Below are 7222 nucleotides of genomic sequence, written 5' to 3' on the forward strand. Positions count from 1 at the left end.
GGTGCTTAGCTCTGCAGAGCACCGTACCTTCGTCTTTAGCCTCTCTTCTCGTCTACATCTTAGCAAAAACATTTCCACTCTGTCTGGCAAGGAGAAACTTTGCCAGCACAGAAAACATCTCCCATCGTGTTCTAGAAGCTGCACGGAGGTCCGCAGAGTGTTTTGCAAGAAGAGAAAGAAAGTTGTCCAAAACAGCTTGCAATCGAATGTTCATGTGAATAGAAAAGCAGGAGAGTGGTCAGGTACTGTTTTCTCTCAGTAGGCAATCTGCGCACACAATCGCAGTGTTGTACAGCTTGTTTCATCACCTTTGCGAAGCTGCCGCTCTCTCCGGCTCCCGGAGAGGAAGAAGCTGCTTCTTCGCGCAAAGACGATTCTGCCGCTCACAGTGCTCTGCGGTGTGCGCCTTCTGCCGAAAGAGGCCCGGGAGCGGTGCTTAGCTCTGCAGAGCACCGTACCTTCGTCTTTAGCCTCTCTTCTCGTCTACATCTTAGCAAAAAGCTTTTCCACTCTGTCTGGCAAGGAGAAACTGTGCCAGCACAGAAAACATCTCCCATCGTGTTCTAGAGGCTGCACGGAGGTCTGCCGAGTGTTTTGCAAGAAGAGAAAGAAAGTTGTCCAAAACAGCTTGCAATCGAATGTTCATGTGAATAGAAAAGGCAGGAGAGTGGTCAGGTACTGTTTTCTCTCAGTTGGCAAGCTGCGCACACAATCGCAGTGTTGTACAGCTTGTTTCATCACCTTTGCGAAGCTGCCGCTCTCTCCGGCTCCCGGAGACGAAGAAGCTGCTTCTTCGCGCAAAGACGATTCTGCCGCTCACAGTGCTCTGCGGTGTGCGCCTTCTGCCGAAAGAGGTCCGGGAGCGGTGCTTAGCTCTGCAGAGCACCGTACCTTCGTCTTTAGCCTCTCTTCTCGTCTACATCTTAGCAAAAATCTTTTCCACTCTGTCTGGCAAGGAGAAACTGTGCCAGCACAAAAAACATCTCCCATCGTGTTCTAGAGGCTGCACGGAGGTCTGCCGAGTGTTTTGCAAGAAGAGAAAGAAAGTTGTCCAAAACAGCTTGCAATCGAATGTTCATGTGAATAGAAAAGTCAGGAGAGTGGTCAGGTACTGTTTTCTCTCAGTTGGCAAGCTGCGCACTCAATCGCAGTGTTGTACAGCTTGTTTCATCACCTTTGCGAAGTTGCCGCTCTCTCCGGCTCCCGGAGACGAAGAAGCTGCTTCTTCGCGCAAAGACGATTCTGCCGCTCACAGTGCTCTGCAGTGTGTATCTTCTGCCGAAAGAGGTCCGGGAGCGGTGCTTAGCTCTGCAGAGCACCGTACCTTCGTCTTTAGCCTCTCTTCTCATCTACATCTTAGCAAAAAGCATTTCCACACTGTCTGGCAAGGAGAAACTGTGCCAGCACAAAAAACATCTCCCATCGTGTTCTATAGGCTGCACGGAGGTCTGCCAAGTGTTTTGCAAGAAGAGAAAGAAAGTTGTCCAAAACAGCTTGCAATCGAATGTTCATGTGATTAGAAAATTCCGGAGAGTTGTCAGGTACTGTTTTCTAACAGTTGTCATGCTGCGCACACAATCGCAGTGTTGTACAGCTTGTTTCATCACCTTTGCGAAGTTGCCGCTCTCTCCGGCTCCCGGAGACGAAGAAGCTGCTTCTTCGCGCAAAGACGATTCTGCCGCTCACAGTGCTCTGTGGTGTGCGCCTTCTGCCGAAAGAGGTCCGGGAGCGGTGCTTAGCTCTGCAGAGCACCATACCTGCTTCTTTAGCTTCTCTTCTCGTCTACATCTTAGCAAAAAGCTTTTCCACTCTGTCTGGCAAGGAGAAACTGTGCCAGCACAGAAAACATCTCCCATCGTGTTCTAGAGGCTGCACGGAGGTCTGCCGAGTGTTTTGCAAGAAGAGAAAGAAAGTTGTCCAAAACAGCTTGCAATCGAATGTTCATGTGAATAGAAAAGGCAGGAGAGTGGTCAGGTACTGTTTTCTCTCAGTTGGCAAGCTGCGCACACAATCGCAGTGTTGTACAGCTTGTTTCATCACCTTTGCGAAGTTGCCGCTCTCTCCGGCTCCCGGAGACGAAGAAGCTGCTTCTTCGCGCAAAGACGATTCTGCCGCTCACAGTGCTCTGCAATGTGTGCCTTCTGCCGAAAGAGGCCCGGGAGCGGTGCTTAGCTCTGCAGAGCACCATACCTACTTCTTTAGCCTCTCTTCTCGTCTACATCTTAGCAAAAAGCTTTTCCACTCTGTCTGGCAAGGAGAAACTGTGCCAGCACAAAAAACATCTCCCATCGTGTTCTAGAATCTGCACGGAGGTCTGCCGAGTGTTTTGCAAGAAGAGAAAGAAAGTTGTCCAAAACAGCTTGCAATCGAATGTTCATGTGAATAGAAAAGGCAGGAGAGTGGTCAGGTACTGTTTTCTCTCAGTTGGCAAGCTGCGCACACAATCGCAGTGTTGTACAGCTTGTTTCATCACCTTTGCGAAGCTGCCGCTCACTCCGGCTCCCGGAGACGAAAGCTGCTTCTTCGCGCAAAGACGATTCTGCCGCTCACAGTGCTCTGCAGTGTGTGTCTTCTGCCGAAAGAGGCCCGGGAGCTGTGCTTAGCTCTGCAGAGCACCGTACCTTCGTCTTTAGCCTCTCTTCTCGTCTACATCTTAGCAAAAAGCTTTTCCACTCTGTCTGGCAAGGAGAAACTCTGCCAGCACAGAAAACATCTCCCATCGTGTTCTAGAGGCTGCACGGAGGTCTGCCGAGTGTTTTGCAAGAAGAGAAAGAAAGTTGTCCAAAACAGCTTGCAATCGAATGTTCATGTGAATAGAAAAGGCAGGAGAGTGGTCAGGTACTGTTTTCTCTCAGTTGGCAAGCTGCGCACACAATCGCAGTGTTGTACAGCTTGTTTCATCACCTTTGCGAAGTTGCCGTTCTCTCCGGCTCCCGGAGACAAAGAAGCTGCTTCTTCGCGGAAAGACGATTCTGCCGCTCACAGTGCTCTGCAGTGTGCGTCTTCTGCCGAAAGAGGCCCGGGAGCGGTGCTTAGCTCTGCAGAGGACCGTACCTTCGTCTTTAGCCTCTCTTCTCGTCTACATCTTAGCAAAAACATTTCCACTCTGTCTGGCAAGGAGAAACTTTGCCAGCACAGAAAACATCTCCCATCGTGTTCTAGAAGCTGCACGGAGGTCCGCAGAGTGTTTTGCAAGAAGAGAAAGAAAGTTGTCCAAAACAGCTTGCAATCGAATGTTCATGTGAATAGAAAAGCAGGAGAGTGGTCAGGTACTGTTTTCTCTCAGTAGGCAATCTGCGCACACAATCGCAGTGTTGTACAGCTTGTTTCATCACCTTTGCGAAGCTGCCGCTCTCTCCGGCTCCCGGAGACGAAGAAGCTGCTTCTTCGCGCAAAGACGATTCTGCCGCTCACAGTGCTCTGCGGTTTGCGCCTTCTGCCGAAAGAGGTCCAGGAGCGGTGCTTAGATCTGCAGAGCACCGTACCTTCGTCTTTAGCCTCTCTTCTCGTCTACATCTTAGCAAAAAGCTTTTCCACTCTGTCTGGCAAGGAGAAACTTTGGCAGAACAGAAAACATCTCCCATCGTGTTCTAGAAGCTGCACGGAGGTCTGCCGAGTGTTTTGCAAGAAGAGAAAGAAAGTTGTCCAAAACAGCTTGCAATCGAATGTTCATGTGAATAGAAAAGGCAGGAGAGTGGTCAGGTACTGTTTTCTCTCAGTTGGCAAGCTGCGCACACAATCGCAGTGTTGTACAGCTTGTTTCATCACCTTTGCGAAGCTGCCGCTCTCTCCGGCTCCCGGAGACGAAGAAGCTGCTTCTTCGCGCAAAGACGATTCTGCCGCTCACTGTGCTCTGCGGTGTGCGCCTTCTGCCGAAAGAGGTCCGGGAGCGGTGCTTAGCTCTGCAGAGCACCGTACCTTCGTCTTTAGCCTCTCTTCTCGTCTACATCTTAGCAAAAAGCTTTTCCACTCTGTCTGGCACGGAGAAACTGTGCCAGCACAAAAAACATCTCCCATCGTGTTGTAGAGGCTGCACGGAGGTCTGCCGAGTGTTTTGCAAGAAGAGAAAGAAAGTTGTCCAAAACAGCTTGCAATCGAATGTTCATGTGAATAGAAAAGGCAGGAGAGTGGTCAGGTACTGTTTTCTCTCAGTTGGCAAGCTGCGCACACAATCGCAGTGTTGTACAGCTTGTTTCATCACCTTTGCGAAGTTGCCGCTCTCTCCGGCTCCCGGAGACGAAGAAGCTGCTTCTTCGCGCAAAGACGATTCTGCCGCTCACAGTGCTCTGCGGTGTGCGCCTTCTGCCGAAAGAGGTCCGGGAGCGGTGCTTAGCTCTGCAGAGCACCGTACCTTCGTCTTTAGCCTCTCTTCTCGTCTACATCTTAGCAAAAAGCTTTTCCACTCTGTCTGGCAAGGAGAAACTGTGCCAGCACAAAAAACATCTCCCATCGTGTTCTAGAGGCTGCACGGAGGTCTGCCGAGTGTTTTGCAAGAAGAGAAAGAAAGTTGTCCAAAACAGCTTGCAATCGAATGTTCATGTGAATAGAAAAGGCAGGAGAGTGGTCAGGTACTGTTTTCTCTCAGTTGGCAAGCTGCGCACACAATCGCAGTGTTGTACAGCTTGTTTCATCACCTTTGCGAAGTTGCCGCTCTCTCCGGCTCCCGGAGACGAAGAAGCTGCTTCTTCGCGCAAAGACGATTCTGCCGCTCACAGTGCTCTGCAGTGTGTGTCTTCTGTCGAAAGAGGTCCGGGAGCGGTGCTTAGCTCTGCAGAGCACCGTACCTTCGTCTTTACCCTCTCTTCTCATCTACATCTTAGCAAAAAGCTTTTCCACTCTGTCTGGCAATGAGAAACTGTGCCAGCACAAAAAACATCTCCCATCGTGTTGTAGAAGCTGCACGGAGGTCTGCCAAGTGTTTTGCAAGAAGAGAAAGAAAGTTGTCCAAAACAGCTTGCAATCGAATGTTCATGTGAATAGAAAATGCCGGAGAGTTGTCAGGTACTGTTTTCTAACAGTTGTCATGCTGCGCACACAATCGCAGTGTTGTACAGCTTGTTTCATCACCTTTGCGAAGTTGCCGCTCTCTCCGGCTCCCGGAGACGAAGAAGCTGCTTCTTCGCGCAAAGACGATTCTGCCGCTCACAGTGCTCTGTGGTGTGCGCCTTCTGCCGAAAGAGGTCCGGGAGCGGTGCTTAGCTCTGCAGAGCACCATACCTACTTCTTTAGCCTCTCTTCTCGTCTACATCTTAGCAAAAAGCTTTTCCACTCTGTCTGGCACGGAGAAACTCTGCCAGCACAAAAAACATCTCCCATCGTGTTCTAGAATCTGCACGGAGGTCTGCCGAGTGTTTTGCAAGAAGAGAAAGAAAGTTGTCCAAAACAGCTTGCAATCGAATGTTCATGTGAATAGAAAAGGCAGGAGAGTGGTCAGGTACTGTTTTCTCTCAGTTGGCAAGCTGCGCACACAATCGCAGTGTTGTACAGATTGTTTCATCACCTTTGCGAAGCTGCCGCTCTCTCCGGTTCCCGGAGACGAAGAAGCTGCTTCTTCGCGCAAAGACGATTCTGCCGCTCACAGTGCTCTGCGGTGTGCGCCTTCTGCCGAAAGAGGTCCTGGAGCGGTGCTTGGCTCTGCAGAGCACCGTACCTTCGTCTTTAGCCTCTCTTCTCGTCTACATCTTAGCAAAAAGCTTTTCCACTCTGTCTGGCAAGGAGAAACTGTGCCAGCACAGAAAACATCTCCCATCGTGTTCTAGAGGCTGCACGGAGGTCTGCCGAGTGTTTTGCAAGAAGAGAAAGAAAGTTGTCCAAAACAGCTTGCAATCGAATGTTCATGTGAATAGAAAAGGCAGGAGAGTGGTCAGGTACTGTTTTCTCTCAGTTGGCAAGCTGCGCACACAATCGCAGTGTTGTACAGCTTGTTTCATCACCTTTGCGAAGCTGCCGCTCTCTCCGGCTCCCGGAGACGAAGAAGCTGCTTCTTCGCGCAAAGACGATTCTGCCGCTCACAGTGCTCTGCGGTGTGCGCCTTCTGCCGAAAGAGGTCCGGGAGCGGTGCTTAGCTCTGCAGAGCACCGTACCTTCGTCTTTAGCCTCTCTTCTCGTCTACATCTTAGCAAAAAGCTTTTCCACTCTGTCTGGCAAAGAGAAACTGTGCCAGCACAAAAAACATCTCCCATCGTGTTCTAGAGGCTGCACGGAGGTCTGCCGAGTGTTTTGCAAGAAGAGAAAGAAAGTTGTCCAAAACAGCTTGCAATCGAATGTTCATGTGAATAGAAAAGGCAGGAGAGTGGTCAGGTACTGTTTTCTCTCAGTTGGCAAGCTGCGCACACAATCGCAGTGTTGTACAGCTTATTTCATCACCTTTGCGAAGTTGCCGTTCTCTCCGGCTCCCGGGGACGAAGAAGCTGCTTCTTCGCGCAAAGACGATTCTGCCGCTCACAGTGCTCTGCGGTGTGCGCCTTCTGCCGAAAGAGGCCCGGGAGTTGTGCTTAGCTCTGCAGAGCACCGTACCTTCGTCTTTAGCCTCTCTTCTCGTCTACATCTTAGCAAAAAGCTTTTCCACTCTGTCTGGCAAGGAGAAACTGTGCCAGCACAAAAAACATCTCCCATCGTGTTCTAGAGGCTGCACGGAGGTCTGCCGAGTGTTTTGCAAGAAGAGAAAGAAAGTTGTCCAAAACAGCTTGCAATCGAATGTTCATGTGAATAGAAAAGGCAGGAGAGTGGTCAGGTACTGTTTTCTCTCAGTTGGCAAGCTGCGCACACAATCACAGTGTTGTACAGCTTGTTTCATCACCTTTGCGAAGTTGCCGCTCTCTCCGGCTCCCGGAGACGAAGAAGCTGCGTTTTCGCGCAAAGACGATTCTGCCGCTCACAGTGCTCTGCGGTGTGCGCCTTCTGCCGAAAGAGGTCCGGGAGCGGTGCTTAGCTCTGCAGAGCACCGTACCTTCGTCTTTAGCCTCTCTTCTCGTCTACATCTTAGCAAAAAGCTTTTCCACTCTGTCTGGCAAGGAGAAACTGTGCCAGCACAGAAAACATCTCCCATCGTGTTCTAGAGGCTGCACGGAGGTCTGCCGAGTGTTTTGCAAGAAGAGAAAGAAAGTTGTCCAAAACAGCTTGCAATCGAATGTTCATGTGAATAGAAAAGGCAGGAGAGTGGTCAGGTACTGTTTTCTCTCAGTTGGCAAGCTGCGCACACAATCGCAGTGTTGTACAGCTT

Source organism: Melozone crissalis, unplaced genomic scaffold (assembly GCF_028551555.1).
Source record: "Melozone crissalis strain CALT ecotype California unplaced genomic scaffold, PUWL_Pcris_2 ptg000278l_1, whole genome shotgun sequence".
Lineage (NCBI taxonomy): Eukaryota > Metazoa > Chordata > Aves > Passeriformes > Passerellidae > Melozone > Melozone crissalis.